We start from the raw sequence: 17640 nt of genomic DNA on the forward strand, positions 1-17640 counted from the left end.
GCTTAACCTGTACCAAAAACTCTGTTAAACACTTTTTTAAAAAATACTCTTTCAGGTCAGGCGCAGTGGCTTACGCCTATAATCCCAGCACTTTGGGAGCCTGAGGTGGGCGGATGTTGAGGTCAAGAAATCGAGACCATGCTGGTCAATATGGTGAAATCCCAGCTCTGCTAAAAATACAAAAATTAGCTGGGTGTGGTGGCATGTGCCACCACATTTTTAAAAATGTATTTAAAAAAAAATACATTTTTATAAATGTATTTCTGAGTAGTCCCAACTACTCAGGAGGCTGAGGCAGAAGAATCACTTGAACCCGGGAGGTGGACGTTGCAGTGAGTCAAGATCACACCACTGCACTCCAGCCTGGCCATAGAGTGAGACTCTGCCTAAAAAAAAAAAAAAAATTCTTTCAATAATTTTGGGGGAACACAAGGTGTTTGGTTACATGGATAAGGTCTTTAGTGGTGATTTCTGAGATTTTGGTGTACCCAACACTCCAGCAGGGTACATTCCACTGAATGTGTAGTCTTTTATCCCTTACCCCCCTCCCAACCTTCCCCCAAGGCCCCAGAGTATATTATATCATTCTTAAGCCTTTGCATCCACTTGGTTGATGAACATTTAGGCTGGTTCTGTATCTTTGCAATTGTGAATTGTGCTATTGTGCTGCTAGAAACATGTATGCGCAAGTATCTTTTTCATATAATGACTTCTTTTCCTTTAGGGTAGATACCAATAGTAGGATTGCTGGATCAAATGGTAATTCTCTTTTCAGTTTTTTAAAGAATCTCCATACTCTTTTTCATAGTGGTTGTATTAGGAGTTTCTTTTTTTTTTAATTGTACTTTAGGTTCTGGGGTACATGTGTAGATCATGAATGATTGTTGCATATGTACATATGTCATGACAAGGTGGTTTGCTGCCTCCATACCCCAATCACCTGTATCTGGCAATTCTCCCCATGTTATCCCTCCCCAACCTCCCTGCCCCCAAATGCCTGTCCACTAGCCCCACCCAATAGACCCCAGTGTGTGATGCTCCCCTCCCTGTGTCCATGTGTTCTCATTGTTCAACACCCACCTATGAGTGAGAACATGCGATGTTTGATTTTCTGTTCTTGTGTCAGTTTGCTGAAAATGTTGGTTTCCAAGTTCATCCATGTCCATACAAAGGACACGAACTCATCATTTTTTATGGCTGCATAGTATTCCATGGTGTATATGTGTCACACCCTGTCCAGTCTATCATCGATGGGCATTTGGGTTGGTTCCAGGTCTTTGCTATTGTAAACAGTGCCACAATGAGCATATGTGTGTGTGTGTCTTTATAATAGAACAATTTGCAATCTTTGGATATATACCCAGTAAGGGGATTGCTGGGTCAAATGGAATTTCTATTTCTAGGCCCTTGAGGAATCGCCACACTGTCTTCCACAATGGTTGAACTAATTTACACTCCCACCAACAGTGTAAAATTGTTCCTATTTCTCCACATCCTCTCCAGCATCTGTTCTCTCCAGGTTTGTTAATGATCGCCATTCTAACTGGTGTGAGATGGTATCTCAATGTGGTTTTGATTTGCATTTCTCTAATGACCAGGGATGATGAGCATTTTTTTTTTGCTAGTTTTATGGTATGTTATTTTTTTTCCATTTATTTTATTGTATTTTAGGTTTTGGGGTACATGTAAAGAACATGCAAGATTGTTGCATAGGTACACACATGGCAATGTGATTTTCTGTCTTTCTCCCCATCACCTACATCTGGCATCTCTCACCTTGCTATCTCTCCCCAACTCCCCACCCCCCACTGTCCCTGCCCTATTGCCCCCCAACTGACCCAAGTGTGTAGTGCTCCCCTCCCTGTGTCCATGTGTTCTCATTGTTCAACACCCACCTATGAGTGAGAACATGCAGTGTTTGATCTTCTGCTCTTCTGTCAGTTTGCTGAGAATGATGGTTTCCAGGTTCACCCATGTCCCTACAAAGGACACAAACTCATCGTTTTTGATGGCTGCATAATATTCCATGGTGTATATGTGCCACATTTTCCCTGTCCAGTCTATCGTCGATGGGCATTTGGGTTGGTTCCAGGTCTTTGTTATTGTAAACAGTGCTGCAATGAACATTCGTGTGCACGTGTCCTTATAGTAGAACTATTTGTAATCCTTTGGATATATACCCAGTAATGGGATTGCTGGGTCAAATGGAATTTCTATTTCTAGGTCCTTGAAGAATCTCCACACTGTCTTCCACAATGGTTGAACTAATCTACACTCCCACCAACAGTGTAAAAGTGTTCCTATTTCTCCACATCCTCTCTAGCATCTGTTGTCTCCAGATTTTTTAATGATCACCATTCTAACTGGCGTGAGATGATATCTCAATGTAGTTTTGATTAGCATTTCTCTGATAACCAGTGATGATGAGCATTTTTTCCTATGTTTGTTGGCCGATGAGCATTTTTTCATATATTTATTGGCTTCACAGATGACTTCTTTTGAAAAGTGTCTGTTCATATCCTTTGCCCACTTTTGAATGAGTTTGTTTTTTTCTTATAAATGTGTTTTAGTTCTTTGTAGATTCTGGATATTAGCCCTTTGTCAGATGGGTAGATTGCAAAAAAATTTTCCCATTCTGTCTAACAACTGTTTCTTTTGCTGTACAGAAGCTCTGGAGTTTAATTAGATCGTATTTGTCTATTTTGGCTTTTGTTGCCAATGCTTTTGGTGTTTTAGTCATGAAATCCTTGCCTGTGCCTTTGTCCTGTATGGTTTAGCCTAGGTTTTCTTCCAGAGTTTTATGGTGTTAGGTCTTATGTTTAAGTCTTTAATCCATCTGGAGTTAATTTTAGTGTAAAATGTCAGGAAGGGGTCCAGTTTCTGCTTTCTGCACATGGCTAGCCAGTTTTCCCATCATCATTTATTAAACAGGGAATCCTCTCCCCATTGCTTGCTTTTGTCAAGTTTGTCAAAGATCAGATGGTTGTAGATGTGTGGTGTTGCCTCCGAGGCCTCTGTTCTGTTCCATTGGTTTATATCTCTGTTTTGTTATATTCCCACCAGCAGTGTAGAAGTGTTCCCTTTTCAATGCATCCATTCCAACATCTACTATTTTTTGATTTTTTGATCATGGCCATTCTTGCAGAATTAAGACAGTATCGCATTATGCTTTTGATTTGCATTTAACTGATCATTAGTGATGTTGAACATTGTTTCACATGTTTGTTGGCCCCTTATATATCTTCTGAGAATTGATGAGATTTGAGGGTTTCCTCTTGCTAATTTGTTTGAGTTCCTTGTAGATTCTGGATATTATTCCCTGGTTGGATGCATAGATTGTGAAGATTTTCTCCCACTCTTTGGATCATCTGTGAACTCTTCTGATTATTTCTTTTGCTGTGCAGAAGCTTTTTAGTATCTATTTGTAATTGTTTATGTTGCATTTGCTTCCGAGTTCTTAGTTAAGAAGTTTTTGCTTAAGTCAATGTCTGGAAGGGTTTTTCCAATGCTATCTTCTGAAATTTTTATGGCTTCAAGTCGTAGTTTTAATTCTGATCCATCTTGAGTTGATATTTGTATCAGACGAGAGATGAGGATCCACTTTCATTCTTCTAATGTGGCTTGCTAATTAGCCCAGTATTATTTGTTGAATAGGGTGTCCTTTCCCCACTTTATGTTTTTTGTTGGCTTTGTCAAAGATCAGTTGGCTGTAAGCATTTGAGTTTATTTTTGGTTTCTCTATTCTGTTTCATTTATCCACATGTCTGTAGACCAGTACCATGCTGTTAGGTAATTATAATATTGACAGTTAATATACCTCCAGATTTGGTCTTTTTTTTTCTTTGTCTTACTTTGGCTATTTTGGCTCTTTTTTGGTTCCTGATGAATTTTAGGATTGTTTTTCTCATTCTGTGAAGACTGATGATGGTATATTGCTTTTGGCAGAATGGTCATTTTCACAGTATTGATTCCTCCCATCCATGAGCATGGGATGTGTTTCCATTTGTTTGTGTCATCTATGACTGCTTTAAGCAATGCTTTGTAGTTTCCTTGTAAAGATCTATCACCTCCTTGGTTAGGTATATTGCTAAGTATTATTATTATTATTTGCAGCTGTTGTGAAAGGAGTTGAGTTCTTGATTTAATTCTTAGCTTGGTCTCTGTTGGTGTGTAGCAGTGCTACTGATTTGTGTACATTGATATTGTATTCTGAAACTTTACTGAATAAATTTATCAGCTCTAGGAGCTTTTTGGATGAGTCTAAGGTTTTGTAGGTATACAATCATATTATCAGTGAACAGTGACAGTTTGACATCCTTTTTACCAATTTGTATGCCCTTTATTTCTTTTTGCCTGACTGATCTGGTAAGGACTTCCAGTACTGTGTTGAAAAGAAGTGGTGCAAATGGGCATTCTTGTTTTGTTCCAGTTATCAGGGAGAATACTTTCAACTTTTACCCATTCAGTATAATGTTGGCTGTGGGTTTATCATAGATGGCTTTTATTACCTGACACTATGTTCCTTTTATGCTGATTTCAGTGAAGATTTTAATCATAAAGAGATGCTACATTTTGTCAAATGGTTCTTCTGCATCTATTGAGATGATCATATGATTTTTGTTTTAAATTCTGTTTATGTGGTGTATCACATTTATTAACTTGCACATGTTTAACCAACCCTGAATCCCCAGTATGAAACCCACTTGATCATAGTGTATTATCTTCTGATATGCTGTTGGCTTCCATTAGCTAGTATTTTGTTGATGATTTTTGCATCTATGTTCATCAGTAATATTGGTCTGTAATTTTGTCTTTTGAGTATCAGAGTAATACTGGCTTCATAGAATGTTTTGGGGAGGATACATTCTTTCTCTATCTTGTGGAATGGTTTCAGTAAGATTGGTGACAATTCTTCCTTGAATGCCTGATGAAATTTAGCTCTAAATCCATCTGATCCTGGACTTTTTTTGTTAGCAAATTTTTTATTGCAGTTTTAATCTCGCCATTTGTTATTGGACCATTCTGAGTTTTAATATTTTTCCTGGTTTAATCTAGGAGGGTTGCATATTTCCAAGAATTTTTGCATCTCCCCTAGGTGTTCTAGCATAAAGGTGTTTATAGTAGCCTTGAATGATCTTTTGTATTTCTGTGGTATCAGTTGTAATATCTTCTAACTGAGCTTCTAATTGAGCTTACTTAGATCTTCACTCTTCTTTTGCTGGTTAATTTCACTAATGATCTATTGATTTTGTTTATCGTTTCGAAGAACCAGTTTTTGCTTTTTTTTTTTTTTTTTTTTTTAATTTTTTTTTTTTTCTTCTTTGATTTTTTTTATTTTTCTTCTTCTGCTGGGTTTGGTTTGGTTTGTTCTTGTTTCTCTAGTTCCTTGAGGTGTAACCTTAATTGTCCATTTTTTCTCTTTCAGACTTTTTGATGTAGGGATTTAATGCTGTAAACTTTCCTCTTAGCATTGCTTTTATTGTATCCCAGAGGTTTTGATAGGTTATGTCACTATTATCATTCAGTTCAAATAATTTTTAAATTTTCATCTTGATTTCATTGTTGACCCAAAGATCATTCAGGAGCAGATTATTTAATTTCCATGTATTTGTATAGTTTTGAGTATTCCTTTCAGAGTTAATTTCCAATTTTATTCCACTGTCCTCTGAAAGGGTACAAAATATAATTTTGATTTTCTTATATTTATTGAGACTTGTTTCATGGCCTATCATATGGTCTATCTTGGAGAATGTTCCATTGCTGATGAATAGAACATATATTTTGCAGTTATTGAGTATAATTTTCTGTAAATATCTAAGTCCATTTGTTCAAGGGTATAGTTTAAGTCCATTGTTTCTTTGTTAACTTTTTGTTTTGATAACCTGACTAATGCTGTCATTGGATTACTGAAATCTTCCACTATTATTGTATTGCTTTCTATCTTATTTCTTAGGTCTAGTAATAATTGTTTTATACATTTGGGAGCTCCTGTGTTAGGTGCATATATATTTAATATTGTAATATTTTCCTGTTGGACTAATCCATTTATCATTATATAATGTCCTTCTTTGTCTTTTTTTTTAAAACAGTTGTTGCTTTAAAGTCTGTTTTGTCTGATATAAGAAAGCTATTTCTGCTCACTTTGATGTCAATTTGCATAGAATATCTTTTCCCACCCTTTTACTTTAAGTTTATGCCAGTCCATATGTGTTAGGTGAGTCTCTTGAAGACAGCAGATACTTGGTTGGTAAATTTTTATTTACTCTGCCATTCTGTATCTTTTAAGCAGAGCACTTATGCCACTTACAATCAATGTTAGTGTTAAGATATGAGGTACCATTCTATTCATCATGCTAGTTGTTGCCTGAATGCCTCACTTTTGTTTTCATTGTGTTATTATTTTACATGTCCTTGAGATTTATGCTTTAAGGAGGTTCTCTTTTGGTGTACTTTGAGGTTTTATTTCAAGATTTAGAACTCCTTTTATCATTTCTTGTAGTGCTGGCTTGGTAGCAGGAAATTCTTTCAGCATTTGCTTAAAAGATACAGAATGACAGAGTGAATAAAACTTTACCAACCAAGTATCTGCTGTCTTCAGGAGACATCACAGGACTCTTTGCAGACATTTCCCAGCTTCAGGTCTTCCAGCCATGAATACCAGCATCTGTTCTGGTAGAGGTGACAGGGGAGTGAAATGGATTCTGTGGGAGTCCTTTGTTGTAGTTTTGTTTAGTGCACTGGTTTTCTTGGATATTGATAACAGTAAAGTTGTCACATGGATGGATTCAGGATCTCTGGTTAGCCAGGGTGTTGTAGCAGTGGAATTGGTTGTTATTTTCTCGTTCTTTGGATGTGGGTTGTTCTGTTATGAGTTGCTGTAATGGCTTGAGTTAGTTGGCCTTCAGCCAAGAGGTGGTACTTTCAAGAGAGTGCCAGCTGCAGTAGTATTGTCAAAGGAGGATAAAATCTTGCCTTATGTTGGCTAGCACGAGTACCCAGATTTCTCAGGCAATGGCTAGAGCCACAGAGCTCCCAGGAGCTTTTGTCTTTTTCTTTGGAGTTTTCGGCTGTCTCATGGTGTTTGTAGCAAAAAGCCACTTCGTTCAAAGGGTCTGTGATTTCTTTTGGCTTTCCTGGTATGTTCCTGTAGTGGTTCTTGGAGCAAAAGTTCACAATGTGAGTCTCCAGACACTGTTCTATCCATCCAAGCAGGAGCTGCATACTAGTCACTTCTCCTAGTCACCATTCTTCCTTCTGCTAAATACTGTATAGGAACCATCTTATTCAGTTCTGATAAGATCCTAAAATGTAGGTATTGTTTGGCTCAACATAAAGATGATGGCACTGAAGTTTAGAATAGAGATTAAATATTATATAGTCAACAAATTCCGGAATTAGAATGAAAACTTGGTCTGTCTGAATGGAAACTTGTATTTTAAAACCTTATGCTATAGGAAAGGTAAACAGAAGGTATGATTTGGCTGAGTGTCATAGATTTCTGAACCTCAAATCAGGCACAAATTAGATAAGGGTCTTTAAAGTAATCACAGGAAGAATTCAAAATAAAACTGTTGAACCATATGACTCCAAGTGAGAAGTAGATTAATTCTGTTTCAGTTAGTATGTGTTTAACTGGAAGTAATGGAACATCTGCCTTAAAATGTCTTTACAAATAGAGATGTCTACTTTTTTTTTATTTCTCATATAAACGAGACCACATAGGATTTGTCTTTCTATGCCTGGAATCTTTCACTTAGCATAATATCCTCTAGATTTATCCACATTGTTGCAAATGACAGAACTTTCTTCTTTTTAAAGGCCAAGTAGTATTTCATTATAGAGAGTAAAATGGTGGTTACCAGAGTCTGGGAGTGGGGTAGATGGAGAAAGGGAAGATGTTAGTCAAAGGGTACAAAGCTTCAGTTAGACAACAGTAATAATTTCTAGTGATCTATTGCACAATGTGGTGACAACAGTTAAAAATAACGTATTGTATATTTTAAAATTACTAAAAAATTAGGTTTCAAATGTTCTCACCGCAAAAATAGGATAAGTATATGAGGTGATGGGTGTGTTAGTTACTTTGATTTAATCATTCTACAGTGTATACACACATACGTCACAACATCACATTGTATTCCATAAATATATAAAATTATTATTTGTCAATTAAAAATTTTCCCAGTTTATGCCTGATGTCCAGGTATACTTTTTGTCTTAATTTTTGTGGTTACATAGTAGAAGTATATATATTTATGGGGCATATGAGATGTTTTGATACAGGCATGCAATGCATCATAATCACATCATAGAGAATGGAGTATCCATCCCCTCAAGCACTTATCCTTTGAATTACAAACAATCCTATTACATTCTTTAAGTTATTTTAAAATGTACAATTATGTCATAATTGATGGGTAAAATTTTTTAATACTTTTAAGTTTGGGGTAAATGTGCCAATTTGTTACATAGGTAAACATGTGGTTTTTGTACAAATTATTTCATCACCCAGATATTAAGCCTAGTACCCATTAGTTATTTTTTCTGATTGTCTCCCTCCTTCTACCCTCCACCCTCCAATATGTCCCAGTGTGTGTTGTTCCCTTCTAATTGTCCATATGTTCTCATCATTTAGCTCTCACTTATAAGTGAGAACATGTAGTATTTGGGTTTCTGTTACTGCATTAGTTGCTAAGGATAGTGGCCTCCAGCTCCATCCATGTCACTGCAAAGGACATGATCTCATTATTTTTCGTCGCTGCACAGTATTCCATGGTGTATTTAAAAGATAAAGATGTCTGATTCTCTCACTTAAGAAAATACTCCAAGATTGGTATAGCAATTTTAAAACAGAAAGACCTGGGTGTAAGGTTTTCTACATCTGTATATATTTATTTATCTTAATAGGAAACACAAGGACTCTGAATAAAATAGACTGCTTACTCATGGAGTATCTAGCATAGGGAGGGTCCTTAGGCTTCCTTATCCATAAAATGTGAACAAATGAGTCCAAGGGAGACTCTAAATCACATTGGAGTAATCCACAATCTCTAGAACTGGGCCATATACTAATTTCTAGAACAATCAAAGTCAAAAAGGAAATCCATTACCATATTTGGCTTAGATCAAGTACAGAACAAGTTGGTATTCGAACAGAATTGGGGTCTAATTTCAATGCTTACTGAATGAGAAGATCTGCTATGACATCTAAGGCTAATCAATTTATTCAACATATGGCACCTGCTATATACTAAATATAGATAGGGAAAAAATACGTATATAAAAGTGAATAAGACAGTTTCAGATTCTTAGAAGCTCACAATATGGTGACAATGATAAATATTTATCAATTTTAGAGTGCATGTAGTTACATAACAGAAAATAAGTATTAAATATTAAGCATCAAATATTATCTTTTACATAAAAAAATTTTTATTGAATTGATTTCAAATGTGAATATCTTGTCATTGACATTGTCCTTTATTCTTATCTTAATGGTAATATTTTGAATTTGATTTTATCCTATGTATTTTCAAACATAAAAATATAATCATAAATATTTATATTATGTTATATATGTAACAAAATCATTGGTAATTATGATAACAGATAAAGCAAATTTGGTACCAATTGACCATTTTGTTGACAATCATGATTATAGATTCAAGTAAAAATGACTAAAATAATGAAGATGGACCCTTAAATTTATAATGCTCTCAAAATATGAAACAACTTACATTGGAAGACTGTAGAATGTTCATCTGTGAGGATCTGCTACACTAGGAACAGATATACCAGTCTGTAAATTAAATTATACTTTGAGTATACTCAGGGATTCTGCCAGAAAATAACATAGAGGCTAGATAGAACGTCACAAAGTTCCTTAATATGAAATGTGACATTTCATCGTAAATATAATGATGAGTTTCTTTTGCTTCTTACAAAAGACTGACCATCAACTGATGCATCAAGCAGTTAATCTCCAGGTTTCTTAAGTTGAACTCATAAGTCAAGGGCAAGACTAGAACAAAGTCACACATGCAAGTCCTTAGACACTAAGAAAGGCTCTTGCTGCAATGAGTAATGGGTCACCAGCCAGAATATTAATGACATCTACTACCCTGGTCTTATGAGAAAGTACAGAATCTATAAATGTACATTAATTAATCTATTCAGTCAACAAGTATTTATGGGGCATAAAGCAAATGCTATGAAAATCATGAGAGAAAAATAAGATATGCTCTTTACTTTTGAAGTACCTATAAACCACATTTACTCATGAAAAGTAATCAACAAATTTGGGCTTGAACTGGAAAGGTCAATAAATATGCATGGAATATATAAATGCAATAATTAAAATAACAAATGTTATGGTGACTTAGTGACTAGAGAAAAATACAAGTTGAAACATAAGGAGAAAAGTTCATGATTTTCATCCTGGAGGTTATATAGAGCTGAGAAGTTCAAATGAGAAAGAAAAAAATTCTAAGCAAAGGAATTAGCATAAGTAAAAAAATAGAGTAAGATTTAGGAGCAGTATGTTTGAGTGAAAACTGGATGTGCCTATTTTTGTGAGGTTTAGATTGTTTGTGTTTGGAAATAGTGGGAAGTTAATATGAAAGAAAAGACCATACCAAAACTCAGATTGCAAAGGGCCTTGAATTCAGGAATTATCCATAAGCAATGGGTACCAAGAGAAATTTTTGAGTAGAGTAGTGTTGTTTTAAAAGGATTAAACTATCTTAGGCAAATACAAGTAAGAATTTAAACTATTTACAGTTTAATAGCATGAGATATATTCGATTTTTACATATTTCTAAGGAATATGATAAGAAGATTAGCTTTTTTGAATCATTAAAAGTAAAGAGAGAGGCCGACACAGTGGCTCATGTCTGTAATACCGCCACTTTGAGAAGCTGAGGCAGGTGGATCACTTGAGGTCAGTAGTTCCAGACCAGCCTGGCCAACATGGTGAAACCCCATCTCTGCTGAAAATACAAAATATTAGCCAGGCATAATGGCACATGCTTGTAATTCCAGCTACTTGGAAGGCTGAGACAGGAGAATTCTTTAACATGGAAGGCAGAGTTTGTAGTGAGCCAAAATCACACCATTGCACTCCAGCCTGGGTGACAAGAGTGAAACTCCATCTCAAATTAAAAGAAAAAAAAAAAAAAAGTAAAAAAAAAGTAGGGAGAGAAAATACAAATAACATACATTGTTAAAATAAAATGTGACTAGTATAAAAATCAGGAGAACATTAGGATAATTGCAATCAATGTAGATGACCACCTAACCTCAGTACCTCTCCTATACAATAACACTTTCTAAACTGAAAACCCCATTTGCATTTAGTGAATGCTCATTTTTGAACAATTTTTTCTGTGTACTTTCCTTTCTTTGACACCCCCCCAGCCAATCCAATAGAAATCCTCGAGAAACTGCTATATTTCTTTCTAGGTTTAATACTTACAAAAGCTATTTAAATGAGGATTTGAAAATATAAAACTGAATACTCTTTCCTTTTAGATCATCCCCAAATGCAAGCCTAGTGTGCATTTAAAATTCGGAATTTCAATATGATATTTTCCGTCAACACAATTTGCTAATGTGCTTGTGAAAGATTGGGTCAGCATCCCTGAATTTGGTTATAAATTAGGAAAGAATATAAAACAGTAATTTGGGTGTTATTACATGAATGAACTATGCAATTTTATCATTATTTCTCCTATTAGCAGACAATTAACACTCTATCTAATTGCACTGTTCAATCAGGATGGCAATAGAATGGAATGGCAATGGAATGAAAGTGTGAATGTAGAGAACTGCAGTTTCTGTAAAGACTTACGCATTACCTCGGCGATTGCAAATATTTGATGATAATCTTGTGTCATAAGAGACTGCTTACTCAAAAGTCAAAAGAGATTTGTTTCTGGTTAACAATGTATATTTGTCCATTCTCACACTGCTAATAAAGACATACCCAAGACAGAGTAATTTATAAAAGAAAGAGGTTTAATTGACTCACAGTTCAGCATGGCTGGGAAGGCCTCAGGAACCTTCAATCACGGCAGAATGTGAAGGGGAAGCAAGGTGGCAGGAATGCAGAGAACCAAGTCCCAAGGTTGCACACAGCAGAAGGGCCCTGGACTCAGCCCAGGAAACCATTTTTATCTCTTAGGTCTCTGGGCCTGTGATGGGAGGGGCTGACCTGAAGACATTTTACCCCATTGACTTGGAGATTAACATTCGGCTCCTCATTACGTAAGCAATTTTCTGCAGCAGGCTTGCATTTCTCCCCCAGAAAATGGATTTTTCTTTTCTATCACATCTTCAGCCTGCAAGTTTTCCAAGCTTTTATGCTTTGCTTCCTCTTGAATGCTTTGCTGCTTAGAAATTTCTTTGCCAGCTACCCTAAATCATCTCTCTCAAGTTCAAAGTTCCACAAATCTCTAGGACAGGGGCAAAATGCCACCAGTCTCTTTGCACAGCATAAGTGACCTTTACTCCAGTTCCCAACAAGTTCCTCATCTCCATCTGTGTTAGTAAGGGTTCTCTAGAGGGACAGAACTAATAGTACAGATGTATATATAAAGGGGAGTTTATTAAGGAATATTGACTCACACAATCACAAGGTTAAATCCCACAATAGGCTGTCCATCTGCAAGCTGAGGAGCAAGGAAGCCAGTCCAAGTCCCAAAACCTCAAAAGTAGGGAAGCTGACAGTGCAGCCTTCAGTCTGTGGTTGAAGGTCCAAGAGTCCAAAAGCTGAAGCACTTGCGATCCAAGTTCTAGGGCAGAAAGCATCCAGCACGGGAGAAAGATGTAGTCCTGAAGCCTAAGCCAGTCTATTCTTTCCATTTTCCTCTGTCTGCTTTCATCGTAGCCATGCTGGCAGCTGATTAGCTGGTGCCTACCCAGATTGAGGATGGGTCTGCATCTTCCAGTTCACTGACTCAAATGTTAATCTCCTTTGGCAATGTCCTCATAGACATAACCAGGAACAATACTTTGCATCCTTCAATCCAATCAAGTTGACACTCACTATTAACCATCACACCACCTGAGACCATCTCAGCCTGGACTTTATTGTCATATATGATATATCACTGTCAACATTTTGTTCAAAGCCATTCAACAAGTCTCTAGGAAGTTTCAAACTTTCTCACATTTTATCTACTTCTGAGCCCTCCAAATGGTTCCAACCTCTGCCTGTTACCCAGTTCCTAAGTTGCTTCCACATTTTTGGGTATCTTTACAGCAGCACCCTACTCTCACCTGTGGTACCAATTTATTCTTGAGTCCATTCTCATGCTGCTAATAAAGGTATACCCAAAACGGGGTAATTTATAAAAGAAAGTGGTTTGATTGACTCAGTTCCACAGGGCTTGAGAGGCCTCAGGAAACTTACAATTATGGTGGAAGGGGAAGCAAACATGTCCTTCCTCATACAGTGGCAGCAAGGTGAAGTGCCAAGCAAAATGGGAAAAGCCCCTCATAAAACCATCAGAACTTGTGAGAACCCACTATCATGAGAACATCATGGAGTTAACCACCCCCATGATTCAATTACCTCTCACTGGGTCCCTCCCATGACACATGGGGATTATGGGAACTAAAATTCAAAATGAGATTTGGGTGGAGATACAACTAAACTATACCACATGACAACTGAGTTTTTTAAAAGGTTACTAAAAACCCATGATATACTTGTACTGGATTAGGAACTGTGTACACTAAAAACAAAACAAAACAACAACAAAAAAAAACCCTGACCTCAAGTATCATGCAACATACTTTTTGTCAGGTTATAGAAATGCAACGTGTGTTACTCAGGGCTAAGTAGTAACAACAGTGATATTTATAGAAATTGTATTTCATCTTTCTAGAAAGTCAGGAAAGGCCTCCATGAGAAAATGACATTTAAACTGAGGTTGAAAACAACTAGTATTTAGGATGAAGAATCATGGCAAGAAAAACATTAAAAGATTCAAGACAACACAGAACATTTAACTAGAGATCATAAATAAACTCATTTCCTAGGTGGAGAGCTTTCTACTCCAGCAATATTGGTATGCAGATGGTATCAGGAATTATATCTCCAGCCCAGGCCTTTAAATGTTGAACTCTAGCCTTATAATCAACTTCCTACTAAACATCTCTGTTTTAATGTCTAATATGCATCTCAAACTTAACCAGAAACTAACTAAACTCTTAATTCTCTAGCATTCCTCATTACAATAATTGCCACCTTCATTTATCCCAATTGCTCAGGAGGGAAAAAAATAGAGGAATTATTCACTCTTCACTTTAACTCACATTGCTTCTCTAGTCCATTCTGTGGGTTCTATCCTCGAAATATATTTTACATGTAACAACATTTTACTACCCCGACTACAGCAGTTTCACACCAAACCATCAGATGTCTTCTAAAGGATGGTAGCAGTCCTCTGCAAGTCCTCCTGATTTCATTCTGTTCTCCATAATATTCAGAATAATCCTTTAAAAGTGGAAATTATGTCACAATAGTCTTCTGTTAATAATCCTACAAAGATTCCATATCTTTCTCTCTACAAAAGCGAAAACCTTCTTCCCCTGTATGTTCACTTAGTCTGCCCTTTCGCTTCGGTTTCTGTCAAATTGTTATCTTCCCTGAGATGCCTCCCACTAAGTCACAATCAAAAATAGCATATTCTATTATTTCCTACATTATTATTCTAATTTTTTCCAAACGACCTCTAGGGTCCCTGAAGAAAGGACGTTTGGTCTGTTTTACTAACCACTCTTTCCCTGGTATGACCAATTTATGCTTAATGTTCCATTGTTGGAACGCTAAACATGGGAGTTATTTATATCCTACTGCTCAAGGTCATTGCCAAGATTTCATTGCAAAAATTCAAAAAATTGCAACCTCAGGCATAAATAGGTTAAAATAGTTCCTGCTGCGTAAGAGGCATTCAATAAATACCTTTTCTTGTCAATGAACAAATAGGCATAAATGGGTTAAAACAGTTTCTGTTGCACATTAGGTAATAAATACCTTTACTTGTCAATAAACAAATGAATGTTATACCTGAGATGTCAATAAACAGATAAAATCAGCTAGGAATTGTTTCAACTGGTCCCTAATTATACTTCAGGAGAAAAAAACAGTTACCAAAAGTATAATCTCCAGTAGCTTTCTAGTTAATTAGCTAATTGATTAATCAATGCCTTCATTTCTTTCTTCAACAAATATTTATAGAGCTTTACTATGTGTTTGACACAGATAGGTGTTGAGATTTCAAATATTGCAATGAAGAAAACAAATCATCTTACCCTATCAAGACATAAGCATAATAGGAAGGGAGGAAAGTAAACAGACAACTGCTATTTACTTTATTTAAAAAGTAAATCCTGCAACAGGGCAATGTCCTGAGAGCCTTAGAGAATAATCACCTTAAGGAGGCCAGAAAATCGTGGACGACTAAGAGAAGAGGCCTGAGTGCTGCTTGTCCTCCTCGGGAGAGCTGGCTGAGATTTATCGGCCTCTTTGGTTAAGGAAGTTGACACTTCAAGGACGTCTCTTGAATGTGGATTGGGACTAGACTGATCCTTCTCGTGAATGAGGAATGATTCGAACCAGAAATAAGTGAGAAGCCATACAGAAAAGAACAAGATGCCAAAACTGGTAATGAAAAATAAGATACGGAGAAACATGAAAGCAAATTAGGCAGCTGCAATGATCATAATTGGCACCTGTCACACATGATTTATTAAGAGCATCCCAAACTATGAATTTGTTCTTTATTTTAGTCATTATTTTTATAATGTGCATCCTCTAATTACATACTTCTGTGAAAAAGTCAGCATTACAGGCAAACTTTAGTTATAAAATATATGTAGATGAATTTCTTGACTGAAAGAAAAAAGAATGCTTCCTTTTTACCACTCTTACAGCAAAATCTAATGCTTTTTTCCCCTCCAGTTTTTAAAGCAATATACTCAGATTTTTAGCAGTATCACTCTTTGTGTGATTGAATAAAAAATGATGCTGACTTGATTGTTCTGGCTTCCTGCTCTCCCACTTCTGTGTAATCTTTTAAAAACTAACTTCTTCTGACAGCTCTGCTCAGAGGCATAGAAACCTAGATAAACGAAGGGAATTCAGAAACTTTCAGACATAGAAAGCTTTAACATTGCACAGAAAGCCTGGAACTTTAGCTGCACATTTCTTATGTGCAATGAAATAGACTGATTGTAGTTGGTGCTGAATAGAGAATGAGGAAAAACCTTCACTGTGGATATCCAGTGATCCCAGTATAACACTAAGGGTTATTATGCTAGTCTGCTCCTTTAATGCTCTGTGCCTGTGACCATCAGCCTCTGCTCTAAAGAAAATGTGGTACGTATACACTATGGATTACTATGCAGCCATAACAAACAAACAAAAACAGGTCATGTCCTTTGCAGGGACATGGATGGAGCTGGAAGTCATTATCCTCAACAAACTAACACAGGAACAGAAAATCAAACACCTCATGTTCTCCTTTTTTTTTTTTTTGAGGTGGAGTTTCACTCTTGTTGCCCAGGCTGGAGTGCAATGGCATGATGATGGCTCACTGCAACCTCTGCCTCCCAGGTTCAAGAGATTCTCTTGCCTCAGTCTCCCAAGTAGCTGGGACTGCAGGCATGTGCTGCTACACCCCGATAATTTTTGGATTTTTAGTAGAGACGGGATTTCACCATATTGGCCAGGCTAGTCTCGAACTCCTGATCTCAGGTGATCCACCCACCTTGGCCTCCCAAAATGTTGGGATTACAGGTGTGAGCCACCACCCCCACTTTTAAGTGGGAGCTTAATAATGAGACCACATGGACACAGGGAAGGAAACAACAGGCAATGGGGCCAATGGGGGGCTGGGGAAGGAAGAGCATCAGAATAAATAGCTAATGTATGCAGAGCTTAATGCCTAGGTGGTAGGTTGATTGATAGGTGCAGGCGACCGCCATGGCACACATTTATCTATGTAACAAAACTGCATGCCTGCACGTGTATTCTGGAACTTAAAATTATAGAAAAAAAAAAAAAAGAAAGAAAGAAAAGAAAATAGGACTAAACATCTATTAATATTTTCCTCATTAAATAACTAATACCACCACCAACAATAACAAAAACAAAGAAACAATGAGACTTTAGGGATTCTCCACATTTCTAGTGCAGTGTAAATAAAGGTTTATATGTATACTATGGGTGCTAAGTTAGAGGCTTATAGTTTTGAGACTTTCTGTGAAAAAGGAAGTTATTTAACTTTTTCTTGGCAGGGCCTGGGGGCAGTGCCTGGCTCTCACATTAGTCAATACTGTTCACATGTGAAACTCAGGATTTAGTTCTATGTGCCACTCAATTCATTTTAAAGAAAAAATTTGAGGCCTGCCGTGAGGCAGATGTGGTGCTACACTGAAGTAACAGTATAAACCCTGCTTTCAAAGAGTTGTTACATCTTGCTTTAAGCAAACTTTGGAGGAAATGTAAAAATTTAACTTGAAAAAAAGTTTTGTATTTCTGTAATACTGATTTGAAAGAAGATTGTATTTCAAAGGATATTTGACCTTGCTATACAGATTTTAAAAAGCACATTTTCATTTGAAGAAAGAACT

The 17640-nt window shown here is 36.5% G+C and overlaps 1 long non-coding RNA gene across 1 annotated transcript; it reads left to right on the forward strand.

The window, feature by feature from the left end:
• The first annotated feature begins 3664 nt into the window (after positions 1 to 3664).
• Positions 3665 to 13011, forward strand: LOC116549039. The gene is made up of 3 exons (XR_004267681.1): positions 3665 to 3675; positions 12689 to 12693; positions 12887 to 13011. It is a non-coding gene; the product is annotated as an uncharacterized LOC116549039 (long non-coding RNA).
• The last annotated feature ends 4629 nt before the right edge of the window (positions 13012 to 17640 follow it).

The sequence above is a fragment of the Sapajus apella genome, unplaced genomic scaffold, assembly GCF_009761245.1.
Source record: "Sapajus apella isolate SASKATOON/1434 unplaced genomic scaffold, GSC_monkey_1.0 scaffold6, whole genome shotgun sequence".
In the NCBI taxonomy this organism is placed as follows: domain Eukaryota; kingdom Metazoa; phylum Chordata; class Mammalia; order Primates; family Cebidae; genus Sapajus; species Sapajus apella.